We start from the raw sequence: 16,064 nt of genomic DNA on the forward strand, positions 1-16,064 counted from the left end.
AATCTTAAATCATATATCACTAAACTCAAGATTTTAGTTCCATCATCGTGTTTAGATATTATATTTATATTTTTCCATTTGAATTAATATATATAAAGTTAAACATAACAATTCCTTTACAGTTTCAACAGTTTCCAAACAAATCACAACTGACATTACTTCACCCGGTTTCCCAAACTAAATATCCCCTTTTTCCCTTTTACTTTCCTCCCAACAAAACCCCTTAACTTCTTTTCTTCCTCCTCATGCTCTAACCGCATTATGCAAATTTTCTTCTCCTGTTGTCCACACCAAAAAACGTCTCTTTCCGTTCCAAATACCAACTTTGTTCCTGTATAATTTCTGAAACTTTACCATCTTACATTTAGATTCCAAAAAAAACATTATCTCCTCTATTTCCACAAACGGATTGTCCATGTAAATTATCACACTCTTCGGTTTCCCCATGAATGATGCACTTACTCCAATTTTCCCAGAATCCTCTTCACTCCAGCATTTGAAAAAATGAATGCACTTTTCCTCAGAAACTAGAGTCACATCACAAACTTTACCTTGCTTTATTTCTTGCATACAGTAGATATCCTTCTCCAAAACTTCATGTTTCCTCAAAATTTCCAGAATCCATTTTTCTTCCAAAAAAGTTTCTTCCGTCTCCCGTTTCACAAAAAAACGTAAGCATCTCTTCTTTTTCCAAAACTCCATCTCAACAATCCGTTTTCCTTCCGTTTTTCCTTTTAATCCTCCAAATGTTGCCACCACAGCTATGTGTGGCGACAGTTGCCCCCCACAGCTATGTGTGGTGACAAGGTGATCGCCTCTCGTTGCCCAGGGACTAATCGGACTCCCTAATAGCAGCAGGGGGGTTTAGCTCCACCGATGAGTGTAGCGATCCCCCCAGGCCAAGGAGCCGGGTACCCCAAGCACCTCCCAGTCAAGACCAAGGCAGCAACCGCTAGATCACTGCACTTGATCTTAGCCAAAAGGCCGAGAAGCGATAACCAGAATTGGTTTCAAACTACGGAGCCACCCAAGGATCCTGAAAAGTCCATTTGTGGAGATGAGCTCCTGGACTCCCGTTAAGAAGACATGTTGTCAACCTCTAGATCCCTTACATGCCTGCACTTTTCGGCTTGCTGCTGCTGCAATCCACGCGTTTTAGATCTGCATAACTCCACCTCTTTAAACACAGCACCTTCACCCCCTGCTGTTCCCACCCGCCTCAACACCGTTGGAAGGGAGGAGAACCAATTAAGGCGGGGGGTGGGGTGGAACGAGCAGCTGTCTACCCTTAGCAGGAGGGCTCCTGATTACATACCTCTCCTGCTGCTGCTGCTGCTGGCTGTCCAGCAGCAGACTGAAGGTGGCTGCTGCTGTGCACAGGTATATAAAGGCTCAGAGCCTATTATGACACGCGCAGCCAGCGTTCCATTGCCACATTCCATCTACTGCAGGCAGGATACCTGGCTGGCTGAATGTCGCTGAGAAGCTCACAGAGACCGCCATAAGCAACAGTTTAACAGAATGCCACAGACTAATCAACCAAACTTTTTGGGTTGGGTTCTCTTTTATAGTCTGCAGGCATTAAATGAAAGAAGTCAGTGTTCCAGCAGAAGGAGACAACGTTTCAGAAAAGGCATTGTAGCAAACCAAAAAAGAAATTTTAAGCGCAGCAGAGTAACCAGCGCACATACCTGTTAGCTCAGGTGAGTTTAAAAGGCTGCTGTTGATAACAAGGGCATTTGCTAAATAGATGGTGTGTGTGCAACAATATACTGAAAGGTCAATTATATTGTGCAGCTTATCTCACCACCTGTAGTTATTTAGGTGAAAGCTCCAAAATGCTTGCCTAATATGTCTGTTTATCCAAAAGGAAGTAAAAAGGGAGAGCTAGAAAGATAGCATTGCATCACATTACATGGCAATGCAATGCACAGTTGCTGAAGTTGAACCAAAATGAGCTTGTAATCTGGCTTCTGCAACTTTGAACATGAAAAATCCAATGAGGAGAAGAAAAGCAAAGCCAAAGAGTCCATCCCAAAATCCGACAAACAAGCAAAATGAACAAAAAACATTGAATTCAATTCTTTCTGATTTTAGAAACTGCATTAAAGAAGGGGTGCACCGGTCCTGGAGATACTGCAATACCAGGTCAATGCGTGGAGTGGACAGAGCAAGCTCTTTTTCCATCTCCCTGTTCTAAAAATCCATTTAATATATGGTCCCCAGATAGGGGACGTATCAGATATTAAACTGATAAGAACAGATACTACACTTGATCTTAGCCAAAAGGCCGAGAAGCGATAACCAGAATTGGTTTCAAACTACGGAGCCACCCAAGGATCCTGAAAAGTCCATTTGTGGAGATGAGCTCCTGGACTCCCGTTAAGAAGACATGTTGTCAACCTCTAGATCCCTTACATGCCTGCACTTTTCGGCTTGCTGCTGCTGCAATCCACGCGTTTTAGATCTGCATAACTGCACCTCTTTAAACACAGCACCTTCACCCCCTGCTGTTCCCACCCGCCTCAACACCGTTGGAAGGGAGGAGAACCAATTAAGGCGGGGGTGGGGTGGAACGAGCAGCTGTCTACCCTTAGCAGGAGGGCTCCTGATTACATACCTCTCCTGCTGCTGCTGCTGCTGGCTGTCCAGCAGCAGACTGAAGGTGGCTGCTGCTGTGCACAGGTATATAAAGGCTTAGAGCCTATTATGACACGCGCAGCCAGCGTTCCATTGCCACATTCCATCTACTGCCGGCAGGATACCTGGCTGGCTGAATGTCGCTGAGAAGCTCACAGAGACCGCCATAAGCAACAGTTTAACAGAATGCCACAGACTAATCAACCAAACTTTTTGGGTTGGGTTCTCTTTTATAGTCTGCAGGCATTAAATGAAAGAAGTCAGTGTTCCAGCAGAAGGAGACAACGTTTCAGAAAAGGCATTGTAGCAAACCAAAAAAGAAATTTTAAGTGCAGCAGAGTAACCAGCGCACATACCTGTTAGCTCAGGTGAGTTTAAAAGGCTGCTGTTGATAACAAGGGCATTTGCTAAATAGATGGTGTGTGTGCAACAATATACTGAAAGGTCAATTATATTGTGCAGCTTATCTCACCACCTGTAGTTATTTAGGTGAAAGCTCCAAAATGCTTGCCTAATATGTCTGTTTATCCAAAAGGAAGTAAAAAGGGAGAGCTAGAAAGATAGCATTGCATCACATTACATGGCAATGCAATGCACAGTTGCTGAAGTTGAACCAAAATGAGCTTGTAATCTGGCTTCTGCAACTTTGAACATGAAAAATCCAATGAGGAGAAGAAAAGCAAAGCCAAAGAGTCCATCCCAAAATCCGACAAACAAGCAAAATGAACAAAAAACATTGAATTCAATTCTTTCTGATTTTAGAAACTGCATTAAAGAAGGGGTGCACCGGTCCTGGAGATACTGCAATACCAGGTCAATGCGTGGAGTGGACAGAGCAAGCTCTTTTTCCATCTCCCTGTTCTAAAAATCCATTTAATATATGGTCCCCAGATAGGGGACGTATCAGATATTAAACTGATAAGAACAGATACTACACTTGATCTTAGCCAAAAGGCCGAGAAGCGATAACCAGAATTGGTTTCAAACTACGGAGCCACCCAAGGATCCTGAAAAGTCCATTTATGGAGATGAGCTCCTGGACTCCCGTTAAGAAGACATGTTGTCAACCTCTAGATCCCTTACATGCCTGCACTTTTCGGCTTGCTGCTGCTGCAATCCACGCGTTTTAGATCTGCATAACTCCACCTCTTTAAACACAGCACCTTCACCCCCTGCTGTTCCCACCCGCCTCAACACCGTTGGAAGGGAGGAGAACCAATTAAGGCGGGGGGTGGGGTGGAACGAGCAGCTGTCTACCCTTAGCAGGAGGGCTCCTGATTACATACCTCTCCTGCTGCTGCTGCTGCTGGCTGTCCAGCAGCAGACTGAAGGTGGCTGCTGCTGTGCACAGGTATATAAAGGCTCAGAGCCTATTATGACACGCGCAGCCAGCATTCCATTGCCACATTCCATCTACTGCAGGCAGGATACCTGGCTGGCTGAATGTCGCTGAGAAGCTCACAGAGACCGCCATAAGCAACAGTTTAACAGAATGCCACAGACTAATCAACCAAACTTTTTGGGTTGGGTTCTCTTTTATAGTCTGCAGGCATTAAATGAAAGAAGTCAGTGTTCCAGCAGAAGGAGACAACGTTTCAGAAAAGGCATTGTAGCAAACCAAAAAAGAAATTTTAAGCGCAGCAGAGTAACCAGCGCACATACCTGTTAGCTCAGGTGAGTTTAAAAGGCTGCTGTTGATAACAAGGGCATTTGCTAAATAGATGGTGTGTGTGCAACAATATACTGAAAGGTCAATTATATTGTGCAGCTTATCTCACCACCTGTAGTTATTTAGGTGAAAGCTCCAAAATGCTTGCCTAATATGTCTGTTTATCCAAAAGGAAGTAAAAAGGGAGAGCTAGAAAGATAGCATTGCATCACATTACATGGCAATGCAATGCACAGTTGCTGAAGTTGAACCAAAATGAGCTTGTAATCTGGCTTCTGCAACTTTGAACATGAAAAATCCAATGAGGAGAAGAAAAGCAAAGCCAAATAGTCCATCCCAAAATCCGACAAACAAGCAAAATGAACAAAAAACATTGAATTCAATTCTTTCTGATTTTAGAAACTGCATTAAAGAAGGGGTGCACCGGTCCTGGAGATACTGCAATACCAGGTCAATGCGTGGAGTGGACAGAGCAAGCTCTTTTTCCATCTCCCTGTTCTAAAAATCCATTTAATATATGGTCCCCAGATAGGGGACGTATCAGATATTAAACTGATAAGAACAGATTTTTTTTTTTTTTTTTTTCCACTCACATTACAAGTCCCATATTTACCATTTCATGCTTTGCAATGATTTCCAAATGGTATTAGGTTGTTATCCATCATTGTGGGTCATATATCCATTTTTACAATCTTATTTTATATATATACGTTTATATTATCACAATACAGTTATTCCATATTCTTTACATCACAACATTACAATCTTTACCATTACGATTTAAGGCAACATTCCTCTCTTCAGGCCATATGCTGCCAAGGCATTCAAAAGCCTTCCATCCAGAAACCGACCATCCCAAGCTTCTTCTACCTCTTTAGCCAACGACTGAGGTATTCTGTAAGTTGAAAAAAAACGATGCATATCGCTATAAATGTTATTCCACACTTTGCGCCTTAGACTAGCCTGACTCCCCCCTTCACAACTCTTTAGCATTTTCAACACTTCTTGTCTCTCCTCCATCTCCCTCATATTTTTTTCTGAAACATCCTTTGCTTTACTAGAGTCCTTCCCAGATGACAAAACTCCTTCAATTTCTTCTCTGGCTTCACATGCGACATCCTCTCTTTCTTCTTCACTAGTTTCTTCACCCTCCTCCTCCTCTTCCATATTACTTACAGCACCTTCCTTTTCATCCTGACTGGAGGACTCACTTTCCTCCTGATCTTCTGACTCCCTATCCACCTCCACTTCTTCTTCCAAGCTAGTATTTTCAATCTCAACGTCTGTGATATCACTCTCAGTATCTTCTTCCATATGATCACCTTCTTTTCTTATATCTCTTATTTGTTCCTCCTTCTTTTGAGATATGTTCTCTTCCGTTTCATCATGGGGGGCAGCTTCAGACTCTTCTTCTTTTCCATCTTCCTTGTCAACTGACTTCTCCTCCCTTTTATTGACAGGACAGCAATCATATAAATGACCACTGCCACCACATAGATTACATTTCTTACTTTTTTCACAATTCTCTGCCTTATGTCCCACTTCTTCACAATTGGCACACCACTGTAATGTACAGGAATCCTTTTCATGGCCATACTGTTTACAACGCCTACAAAACTTCGGCATACCTGTAAAGAACATATCTCCATTAACTGTCCCGATTTTGAATCTACTTGGTGGGAGTACCACAACACCATCCGAACTTTCCTTGAACTTGACCAGGAACCTCCACCTCGTGGTCCAAAAACCATATCGGTTAAACATTTTGCCAGCAGAACTCACTTTCTCACAGTACCGGGATAAAAAGGTCATGATCTCTTCTTCCAATATGAAAGGACTATACATCCTTATTACTATTAGCCTTTCCTTCCTAGGAAAATGCGACACAAAAAAAACACCTTCAAGTATCGAATCTTCCTTCACTAGATCCATTCTCTTCCAAAAGTCAGAAAAGATATCTTCTGAACAAAAAATAACATCATATATCCCTCTCTTCGGGAACTCCAACATAGACAAAACTTGTTCCATTTGAACTTCCAATAGTCCAAACAAAATCTTCTCTACCAAAAAAAACAAGCCAGACTTCTTCTTCTCTGGATCCAAAAAAATAAACCGCACTGCATTCTTCAATCTTGCAAAAACTGGGACCTCTTCACAGGTCAGCATATTTGGGCTTCTCCCGTCCATATCTTCACACCAAACGTGGCAAAAATCCTCCTCGCCTACTTAAAAAAAGCAGGCAGGCTGATCGCCCCTCGTTGCCCCGGGACTAATCCGGCTCCCCAAAAGCAGCAAGGGGGTGAAGCCGCACTGCTACATGCAGCGATCCCCCGAGGCCAAGGAGCCGGGTACCCAAGGCACCTCTCAGCCAAGACCAAGGCAGCAACCGGTAGATCACTGCACTTGATCTTAGCCAAAAGGCCGAGAAGCGATAACCAGAATTGGTTTCAAACTACGGAGCCACCCAAGGATCCTGAAAAGTCCATTTGTGGAGATGAGCTCCTGGACTCCCGTTAAGAAGACATGTTGTCAACCTCTAGATCCCTTACATGCCTGCACTTTTCGGCTTGCTGCTGCTGCAATCCACGCGTTTTAGATCTGCATAACTCCACCTCTTTAAACACAGCACCTTCACCCCCTGCTGTTCCCACCCGCCTCAACACCGTTGGAAGGGAGGAGAACCAATTAAGGCGGGGGGTGGGGTGGAACGAGCAGCTGTCTACCCTTAGCAGGAGGGCTCCTGATTACATACCTCTCCTGCTGCTGCTGCTGCTGGCTGTCCAGCAGCAGACTGAAGGTGGCTGCTGCTGTGCACAGGTATATAAAGGCTCAGAGCCTATTATGACACGCGCAGCCAGCGTTCCATTGCCACATTCCATCTACTGCAGGCATGATACCTGGCTGGCTGAATGTCGCTGAGAAGCTCACAGAGACCGCCATAAGCAACAGTTTAACAGAATGCCACAGACTAATCAACCAAACTTTTTGGGTTGGGTTCTCTTTTATAGTCTGCAGGCATTAAATGAAAGAAGTCAGTGTTCCAGCAGAAGGAGACAACGTTTCAGAAAAGGCATTGTAGCAAACCAAAAAAGAAATTTTAAGCGCAGCAGAGTAACCAGCGCACATACCTGTTAGCTCAGGTGAGTTTAAAAGGCTGCTGTTGATAACAAGGGCATTTGCTAAATAGATGGTGTGTGTGCAACAATATACTGAAAGGTCAATTATATTGTGCAGCTTATCTCACCACCTGTAGTTATTTAGGTGAAAGCTCCAAAATGCTTGCCTAATATGTCTGTTTATCCAAAAGGAAGTAAAAAGGGAGAGCTAGAAAGATAGCATTGCATCACATTACATGGCAATGCAATGCACAGTTGCTGAAGTTGAACCAAAATGAGCTTGTAATCTGGCTTCTGCAACTTTGAACATGAAAAATCCAATGAGGAGAAGAAAAGCAAAGCCAAAGAGTCCATCCCAAAATCCGACAAACAAGCAAAATGAACAAAAAACATTGAATTCAATTCTTTCTGATTTTAGAAACTGCATTAAAGAAGGGGTGCACCGGTCCTGGAGATACTGCAATACCAGGTCAATGCGTGGAGTGGACAGAGCAAGCTCTTTTTCCATCTCCCTGTTCTAAAAATCCATTTAATATATGGTCCCCAGATAGGGGACGTATCAGATATTAAACTGATAAGAACAGATACTACACTTGATCTTAGCCAAAAGGCCGAGAAGCGATAACCAGAATTGGTTTCAAACTACGGAGCCACCCAAGGATCCTGAAAAGTCCATTTGTGGAGATGAGCTCCTGGACTCCCGTTAAGAAGACATGTTGTCAACCTCTAGATCCCTTACATGCCTGCACTTTTCGGCTTGCTGCTGCTGCAATCCACGCGTTTTAGATCTGCATAACTCCACCTCTTTAAACACAGCACCTTCACCCCCTGCTGTTCCCACCCGCCTCAACACCGTTGGAAGGGAGGAGAACCAATTAAGGCGGGGGGTGGGGTGGAACGAGCAGCTGTCTACCCTTAGCAGGAGGGCTCCTGATTACATACCTCTCCTGCTGCTGCTGCTGCTGGCTGTCCAGCAGCAGACTGAAGGTGGCTGCTGCTGTGCACAGGTATATAAAGGCTCAGAGCCTATTATGACACGCGCAGCCAGCGTTCCATTGCCACATTCCATCTACTGCAGGCAGGATACCTGGCTGGCTGAATGTCGCTGAGAAGCTCACAGAGACCGCCATAAGCAACAGTTTAACAGAATGCCACAGACTAATCAACCAAACTTTTTGGGTTGGGTTCTCTTTTATAGTCTTCAGGCATTAAATGAAAGAAGTCAGTGTTCCAGCAGAGGGAGACAACGTTTCAGAAAAGGCATTGTAGCAAACCAAAAAAGAAATTTTAAGCGCAGCAGAGTAACCAGCGCACATACCTGTTAGCTCAGGTGAGTTTAAAAGGCTGCTGTTGATAACAAGGGCATTTGCTAAATAGATGGTGTGTGTGCAACAATATACTGAAAGGTCAATTATATTGTGCAGCTTATCTCACCACCTGTAGTTATTTAGGTGAAAGCTCCAAAATGCTTGCCTAATATGTCTGTTTATCCAAAAGGAAGTAAAAAGGGAGAGCTAGAAAGATAGCATTGCATCACATTACATGGCAATGCAATGCACAGTTGCTGAAGTTGAACCAAAATGAGCTTGTAATCTGGCTTCTGCAACTTTGAACATGAAAAATCCAATGAGGAGAAGAAAAGCAAAGCCAAAGAGTCCATCCCAAAATCCGACAAACAAGCAAAATGAACAAAAAACATTGAATTCAATTCTTTCTGATTTTAGAAACTGCATTAAAGGAGGGGTGCACCGGTCCTGGAGATACTGCAATACCAGGTCAATGCGTGGAGTGGACAGAGCAAGCTCTTTTTCCATCTCCCTGTTCTAAAAATCCATTTAATATATGGTCCCCAGATAGGGGACGTATCAGATATTAAACTGATAAGAACAGATACTACACTTGATCTTAGCCAAAAGGCCGAGAAGCGATAACCAGAATTGGTTTCAAACTACGGAGCCACCCAAGGATCCTGAAAAGTCCATTTATGGAGATGAGCTCCTGGACTCCCGTTAAGAAGACATGTTGTCAACCTCTAGATCCCTTACATGCCTGCACTTTTCGGCTTGCTGCTGCTGCAATCCACGCGTTTTAGATCTGCATAACTCCACCTCTTTAAACACAGCACCTTCACCCCCTGCTGTTCCCACCCGCCTCAACACCGTTGGAAGGGAGGAGAACCAATTAAGGCGGGGGGTGGGGTGGAACGAGCAGCTGTCTACCCTTAGCAGGAGGGCTCCTGATTACATACCTCTCCTGCTGCTGCTGCTGCTGGCTGTCCAGCAGCAGACTGAAGGTGGCTGCTGCTGTGCACAGGTATATAAAGGCTCAGAGCCTATTATGACACGCGCAGCCAGCGTTCCATTGCCACATTCCATCTACTGCAGGCAGGATACCTGGCTGGCTGAATGTCGCTGAGAAGCTCACAGAGACCGCCATAAGCAACAGTTTAACAGAATGCCACAGACTAATCAACCAAACTTTTTGGGTTGGGTTCTCTTTTATAGTCTGCAGGCATTAAATGAAAGAAGTCAGTGTTCCAGCAGAAGGAGACAACGTTTCAGAAAAGGCATTGTAGCAAACCAAAAAAGAAATTTTAAGCGCAGCAGAGTAACCAGCGCACATACCTGTTAGCTCAGGTGAGTTTAAAAGGCTGCTGTTGATAACAAGGGCATTTGCTAAATAGATGGTGTGTGTGCAACAATATACTGAAAGGTCAATTATATTGTGCAGCTTATCTCACCACCTGTAGTTATTTAGGTGAAAGCTCAAAAATGCTTGCCTAATATGTCTGTTTATCCAAAAGGAAGTAAAAAGGGAGAGCTAGAAAGATAGCATTGCATCACATTACATGGCAATGCAATGCACAGTTGCTGAAGTTGAACCAAAATGAGCTTGTAATCTGGCTTCTGCAACTTTGAACATGAAAAATCCAATGAGGAGAAGAAAAGCAAAGCCAAAGAGTCCATCCCAAAATCCGACAAACAAGCAAAATGAACAAAAAACATTGAATTCAATTCTTTCTGATTTTAGAAACTGCATTAAAGAAGGGGTGCACCGGTCCTGGAGATACTGCAATACCAGGTCAATGCGTGGAGTGGACAGAGCAAGCTCTTTTTCCATCTCCCTGTTCTAAAAATCCATTTAATATATGGTCCCCAGATAGGGGACGTATCAGATATTAAACTGATAAGAACAGATACTACACTTGATCTTAGCCAAAAGGCCGAGAAGCGATAACCAGAATTGGTTTCAAACTACGGAGCCACCCAAGGATCCTGAAAAGTCCATTTGTGGAGATGAGCTCCTGGACTCCCGTTAAGAAGACATGTTGTCAACCTCTAGATCCCTTACATGCCTGCACTTTTCGGCTTGCTGCTGCTGCAATCCACGCGTTTTAGATCTGCATAACTCCACCTCTTTAAACACAGCACCTTCACCCCCTGCTGTTCCCACCCGCCTCAACACCGTTGGAAGGGAGGAGAACCAATTAAGGCGGGGGGTGGGGTGGAACGAGCAGCTGTCTACCCTTAGCAGGAGGGCTCCTGATTACATACCTCTCCTGCTGCTGCTGCTGGCTGTCCAGCAGCAGACTGAAGGTGGCTGCTGCTGTGCACAGGTATATAAAGGCTCAGAGCCTATTATGACACGCGCAGCCAGCGTTCCATTGCCACATTCCATCTACTGCAGGCAGGATACCTGGCTGGCTGAATGTCACTGAGAAGCTCACAGAGACCGCCATAAGCAACAGTTTAACAGAATGCCACAGACTAATCAACCAAACTTTTTGGGTTGGGTTCTCTTTTATAGTCTGCAGGCATTAAATGAAAGAAGTCAGTGTTCCAGCAGAAGGAGACAACGTTTCAGAAAAGGCATTGTAGCAAACCAAAAAAGAAATTTTAAGCGCAGCAGAGTAACCAGCGCACATACCTGTTAGCTCAGGTGAGTTTAAAAGGCTGCTGTTGATAACAAGGGCATTTGCTAAATAGATGGTGTGTGTGCAACAATATACTGAAAGGTCAATTATATTGTGCAGCTTATCTCACCACCTGTAGTTATTTAGGTGAAAGCTCCAAAATGCTTGCCTAATATGTCTGTTTATCCAAAAGGAAGTAAAAAGGGAGAGCTAGAAAGATAGCATTGCATCACATTACATGGCAATGCAATGCACAGTTGCTGAAGTTGAACCAAAATGAGCTTGTAATCTGGCTTCTGCAACTTTGAACATGAAAAATCCAATGAGGAGAAGAAAAGCAAAGCCAAAGAGTCCATCCCAAAATCCGACAAACAAGCAAAATGAACAAAAAACATTGAATTCAATTCTTTCTGATTTTAGAAACTGCATTAAAGAAGGGGTGCACCGGTCCTGGAGATACTGCAATACCAGGTCAATGCGTGGAGTGGACAGAGCAAGCTCTTTTTCCATCTCCCTGTTCTAAAAATCCATTTAATATATGGTCCCCAGATAGGGGACGTATCAGACATTAAACTGATAAGAACAGATTTTTTTTTTTTTTTTTTCCACTCAGATTACAAGTCCCATATTTACCATTTCATGCTTTGCAATGATTTCCAAATGGTATTAGGTTGTTATCCATCATTGTGGGTCATATATCCATTTTTACAATCTTATTTTATATATATACGTTTATATTATCACAATACAGTTATTCCATATTCTTTACATCACAACATTACAATCTTTACCATTACGATTTAAGGCAACATTCCTCTCTTCAGGCCATATGCTGCCAAGGCATTCAAAAGCCTTCCATCCAGAAACCGACCATCCCAAGCTTCTTCTACCTCTTTAGCCAACGACTGAGGTATTCTGTAAGTTGAAAAAAAACGATGCATATCGCTATAAATGTTATTCCACACTTTGCGCCTTAGACTAGCCTGACTCCCCCCTTCACAACTCTTTAGCATTTTCAACACTTCTTGTCTCTCCTCCATCTCCCTCATATTTTTTTCTGAAACATCCTTTGCTTTACTAGAGTCCTTCCCAGATGACAAAACTCCTTCAATTTCTTCTCTGGCTTCACATGCGACATCCTCTCTTTCTTCTTCACTAGTTTCTTCACCCTCCTCCTCCTCTTCCATATTACTTACAGCACCTTCCTTTTCATCCTGACTGGAGGACTCACTTTCCTCCTGATCTTCTGACTCCCTATCCACCTCCACTTCTTCTTCCAAGCTAGTATTTTCAATCTCAACGTCTGTGATATCACTCTCAGTATCTTCTTCCATATGATCACCTTCTTTTCTTATATCTCTTATTTGTTCCTCCTTCTTTTGAGATATGTTCTCTTCCGTTTCATCATGGGGGGCAGCTTCAGACTCTTCTTCTTTTCCATCTTCCTTGTCAACTGACTTCTCCTCCCTTTTATTGACAGGACAGCAATCATATAAATGACCACTGCCACCACATAGATTACATTTCTTACTTTTTTCACAATTCTCTGCCTTATGTCCCACTTCTTCACACTTGGCACACCACTGTAATGTACAGGAATCCTTTTCATGGCCATACTGTTTACAACGCCTACAAAACTTCGGCATACCTGTAAAGAACATATCTCCATTAACTGTCCCGATTTTGAATCTACTTGGTGGGAGTACCACAACACCATCCGAACTTTCCTTGAACTTGACCAGGAACCTCCACCTCGTGGTCCAAAAACCATATCGGTTAAACATTTTGCCAGCAGAACTCACTTTCTCACAGTACCGGGATAAAAAGGTCATGATCTCTTCTTCCAATATGAAAGGACTATACATCCTTATTACTATTAGCCTTTCCTTCCTAGGAAAATGCGACACAAAAAAAACACCTTCAAGTATCGAATCTTCCTTCACTAGATCCATTCTCTTCCAAAAGTCAGAAAAGATATCTTCTGAACAAAAAATAACATCATATATCCCTCTCTTCGGGAACTCCAACATAGACAAAACTTGTTTCATTTGAACTTCCAATAGTCCAAACAAAATCTTCTCTACCAAAAAAAACAAGCCAGACTTCTTCTTCTCTGGATCCAAAAAAATAAACCGCACTGCATTCTTCAATCTTGCAAAAACTGGGAACTCTTCACAGGTCAGCATATTTGGGCTTCTCCCGTCCATATCTTCACACCAAACGTGGCAAAAATCCTCCTCGCCTACTTAAAAAAAGCAGGCAGGCTGATCGCCCCTCGTTGCCCCGGGACTAATCCGGCTCCCCAAAAGCAGCAAGGGGGTGAAGCCGCACTGCTACATGCAGCGATCCCCCGAGGCCAAGGAGCCGGGTACCCAAGGCACCTCTCAGCCAAGACCAAGGCAGCAACCGGTAGATCACTGCACTTGATCTTAGCCAAAAGGCCGAGAAGCGATAACCAGAATTGGTTTCAAACTACGGAGCCACCCAAGGATCCTGAAAAGTCCATTTGTGGAGATGAGCTCCTGGACTCCCGTTAAGAAGACATGTTGTCAACCTCTAGATCCCTTACATGCCTGCACTTTTCGGCTTGCTGCTGCTGCAATCCACGCGTTTTAGATCTGCATAACTCCACCTCTTTAAACACAGCACCTTCACCCCCTGCTGTTCCCACCCGCCTCAACACCGTTGGAAGGGAGGAGAACCAATTAAGGCGGGGGGTGGGGTGGAACGAGCAGCTGTCTACCCTTAGCAGGAGGGCTCCTGATTACATACCTCTCCTGCTGCTGCTGCTGCTGGCTGTCCAGCAGCAGACTGAAGGTGGCTGCTGCTGTGCACAGGTATATAAAGGCTCAGAGCCTATTATGACACGCGCAGCCAGCGTTCCATTGCCACATTCCATCTACTGCAGGCAGGATACCTGGCTGGCTGAATGTCGCTGAGAAGCTCACAGAGACCGCCATAAGCAACAGTTTAACAGAATGCCACAGACTAATCAACCAAACTTTTTGGGTTGGGTTCTCTTTTATAGTCTGCAGGCATTAAATGAAAGAAGTCTTTGTTCCAGCAGAAGGAGACAACGTTTCAGAAAAGGCATTGTAGCAAACCAAAAAAGAAATTTTAAGCGCAGCAGAGTAACCAGCGCACATACCTGCTAGCTCAGGTGAGTTTAAAAGGCTGCTGTTGATAACAAGGGCATTTGCTAAATAGATGGTGTGTGTGCAACAATATACTGAAAGGTCAATTATATTGTGCAGCTTATCTCACCACCTGTAGTTATTTAGGTGAAAGCTCCAAAATGCTTGCCTAATATGTCTGTTTATCCAAAAGGAAGTAAAAAGGGAGAGCTAGAAAGATAGCATTGCATCACATTACATGGCAATGCAATGCACAGTTGCTGAAGTTGAACCAAAATGAGCTTGTAATCTGGCTTCTGCAACTTTGAACATGAAAAATCCAATGAGGAGAAGAAAAGCAAAGCCAAAGAGTCCATCCCAAAATCCGACAAACAAGCAAAATGAACAAAAAACATTGAATTCAATTCTTTCTGATTTTAGAAACTGCATTAAAGAAGGGGTGCACCGGTCCTGGAGATACTGCAATACCAGGTCAATGCGTGGAGTGGACAGAGCAAGCTCTTTTTCCATCTCCCTGTTCTAAAAATCCATTTAATATATGGTCCCCAGATAGGGGACGTATCAGATATTAAACTGATAAGAACAGATACTACACTTGATCTTAGCCAAAAGGCCGAGAAGCGATAACCAGAATTGGTTTCAAACTACGGAGCCACCCAAGGATCCTGAAAAGTCCATTTGTGGAGATGAGCTCCTGGACTCCCGTTAAGAAGACATGTTGTCAACCTCTAGATCCCTTACATGCCTGCACTTTTCGGCTTGCTGCTGCTGCAATCCACGCGTTTTAGATCTGCATAACTCCACCTCTTTAAACACAGCACCTTCACCCCCTGCTGTTCCCACCCGCCTCAACACCGTTGGAAGGGAGGAGAACCAATTAAGGCGGGGGGTGGGGTGGAACGAGCAGCTGTCTACCCTTAGCAGGAGGGCTCCTGATTACATACCTCTCCTGCTGCTGCTGCTGCTGGCTGTCCAGCAGCAGACTGAAGGTGGCTGCTGCTGTGCACAGGTATATAAAGGCTCAGAGCCTATTATGACACGCGCAGCCAGCGTTCCATTGCCACATTCCATCTACTGCAGGCAGGATACCTGGCTGGCTGAATGTCGCTGAGAAGCTCACAGAGACCGCCATAAGCAACAGTTTAACAGAATGCCACAGACTAATCAACCAAACTTTTTGGGTTGGGTTCTCTTTTATAGTCTGCAGGCATTAAATGAAAGAAGTCAGTGTTCCAGCAGAAGGAGACAACGTTTCAGAAAAGGCATTGTAGCAAACCAAAAAAGAAATTTTAAGCGCAGCAGAGTAACCAGCGCACATACCTGTTAGCTCAGGTGAGTTTAAAAGGCTGCTGTTGATAACAAGGGCATTTGCTAAATAGATGGTGTGTGTGCAACAATATACTGAAAGGTCAATTATATTGTGCAGCTTATCTCACCACCTGTAGTTATTTAGGTGAAAGCTCCAAAATGCTTGCCTAATATGTCTGTTTATCCAAAAGGAAGTAAAAAGGGAGAGCTAGAAAGATAGCATTGCATCACATTACATGGCAATGCAATGCACAGTTGCTGAAGTTGAACCAAAATGAGCTTGT

General features: G+C 43.9%; 8 non-coding genes across 8 annotated transcripts; all 8 read right to left on the reverse strand.

The window, feature by feature from the left end:
- Positions 1-2,111: 2,111 nt before the first annotated feature.
- Positions 2,112-2,302, reverse strand: LOC141204469 (U2 spliceosomal RNA). Its single transcript, XR_012275331.1, has one exon. It is a non-coding gene; the product is annotated as a U2 spliceosomal RNA (small nuclear RNA).
- A 1,114-nt stretch (positions 2,303-3,416) lies between these two features.
- LOC141204470 (U2 spliceosomal RNA) lies at positions 3,417-3,607 on the reverse strand. Its single transcript, XR_012275332.1, has one exon. It is a non-coding gene; the product is annotated as a U2 spliceosomal RNA (small nuclear RNA).
- A 1,115-nt stretch (positions 3,608-4,722) lies between these two features.
- LOC141204393 (U2 spliceosomal RNA) lies at positions 4,723-4,918 on the reverse strand. The gene has a single exon (XR_012275319.1). It is a non-coding gene; the product is annotated as a U2 spliceosomal RNA (small nuclear RNA).
- A 2,939-nt stretch (positions 4,919-7,857) lies between these two features.
- On the reverse strand, positions 7,858-8,048 carry LOC141204471 (U2 spliceosomal RNA). Its single transcript, XR_012275333.1, has one exon. It is a non-coding gene; the product is annotated as a U2 spliceosomal RNA (small nuclear RNA).
- A 1,115-nt stretch (positions 8,049-9,163) lies between these two features.
- LOC141204083 (U2 spliceosomal RNA) lies at positions 9,164-9,354 on the reverse strand. The gene has a single exon (XR_012275055.1). It is a non-coding gene; the product is annotated as a U2 spliceosomal RNA (small nuclear RNA).
- Positions 9,355-10,469: 1,115 nt separating this feature from the next.
- Positions 10,470-10,660, reverse strand: LOC141204472 (U2 spliceosomal RNA). The gene has a single exon (XR_012275334.1). It is a non-coding gene; the product is annotated as a U2 spliceosomal RNA (small nuclear RNA).
- Positions 10,661-11,772: 1,112 nt separating this feature from the next.
- LOC141204395 (U2 spliceosomal RNA) lies at positions 11,773-11,960 on the reverse strand. Its single transcript, XR_012275320.1, has one exon. It is a non-coding gene; the product is annotated as a U2 spliceosomal RNA (small nuclear RNA).
- Positions 11,961-14,906: 2,946 nt separating this feature from the next.
- Positions 14,907-15,097, reverse strand: LOC141204473 (U2 spliceosomal RNA). The gene has a single exon (XR_012275335.1). It is a non-coding gene; the product is annotated as a U2 spliceosomal RNA (small nuclear RNA).
- Between the last annotated feature and the right edge of the window lie 967 nt (positions 15,098-16,064).

The sequence above is a fragment of the Phyllobates terribilis genome, unplaced genomic scaffold (genome assembly GCF_046119375.1).
Source record: "Phyllobates terribilis strain yellow unplaced genomic scaffold, ASM4611937v1 Scaffold_134__1_contigs__length_4944459, whole genome shotgun sequence".
In the NCBI taxonomy this organism is placed as follows: domain Eukaryota; kingdom Metazoa; phylum Chordata; class Amphibia; order Anura; family Dendrobatidae; genus Phyllobates; species Phyllobates terribilis.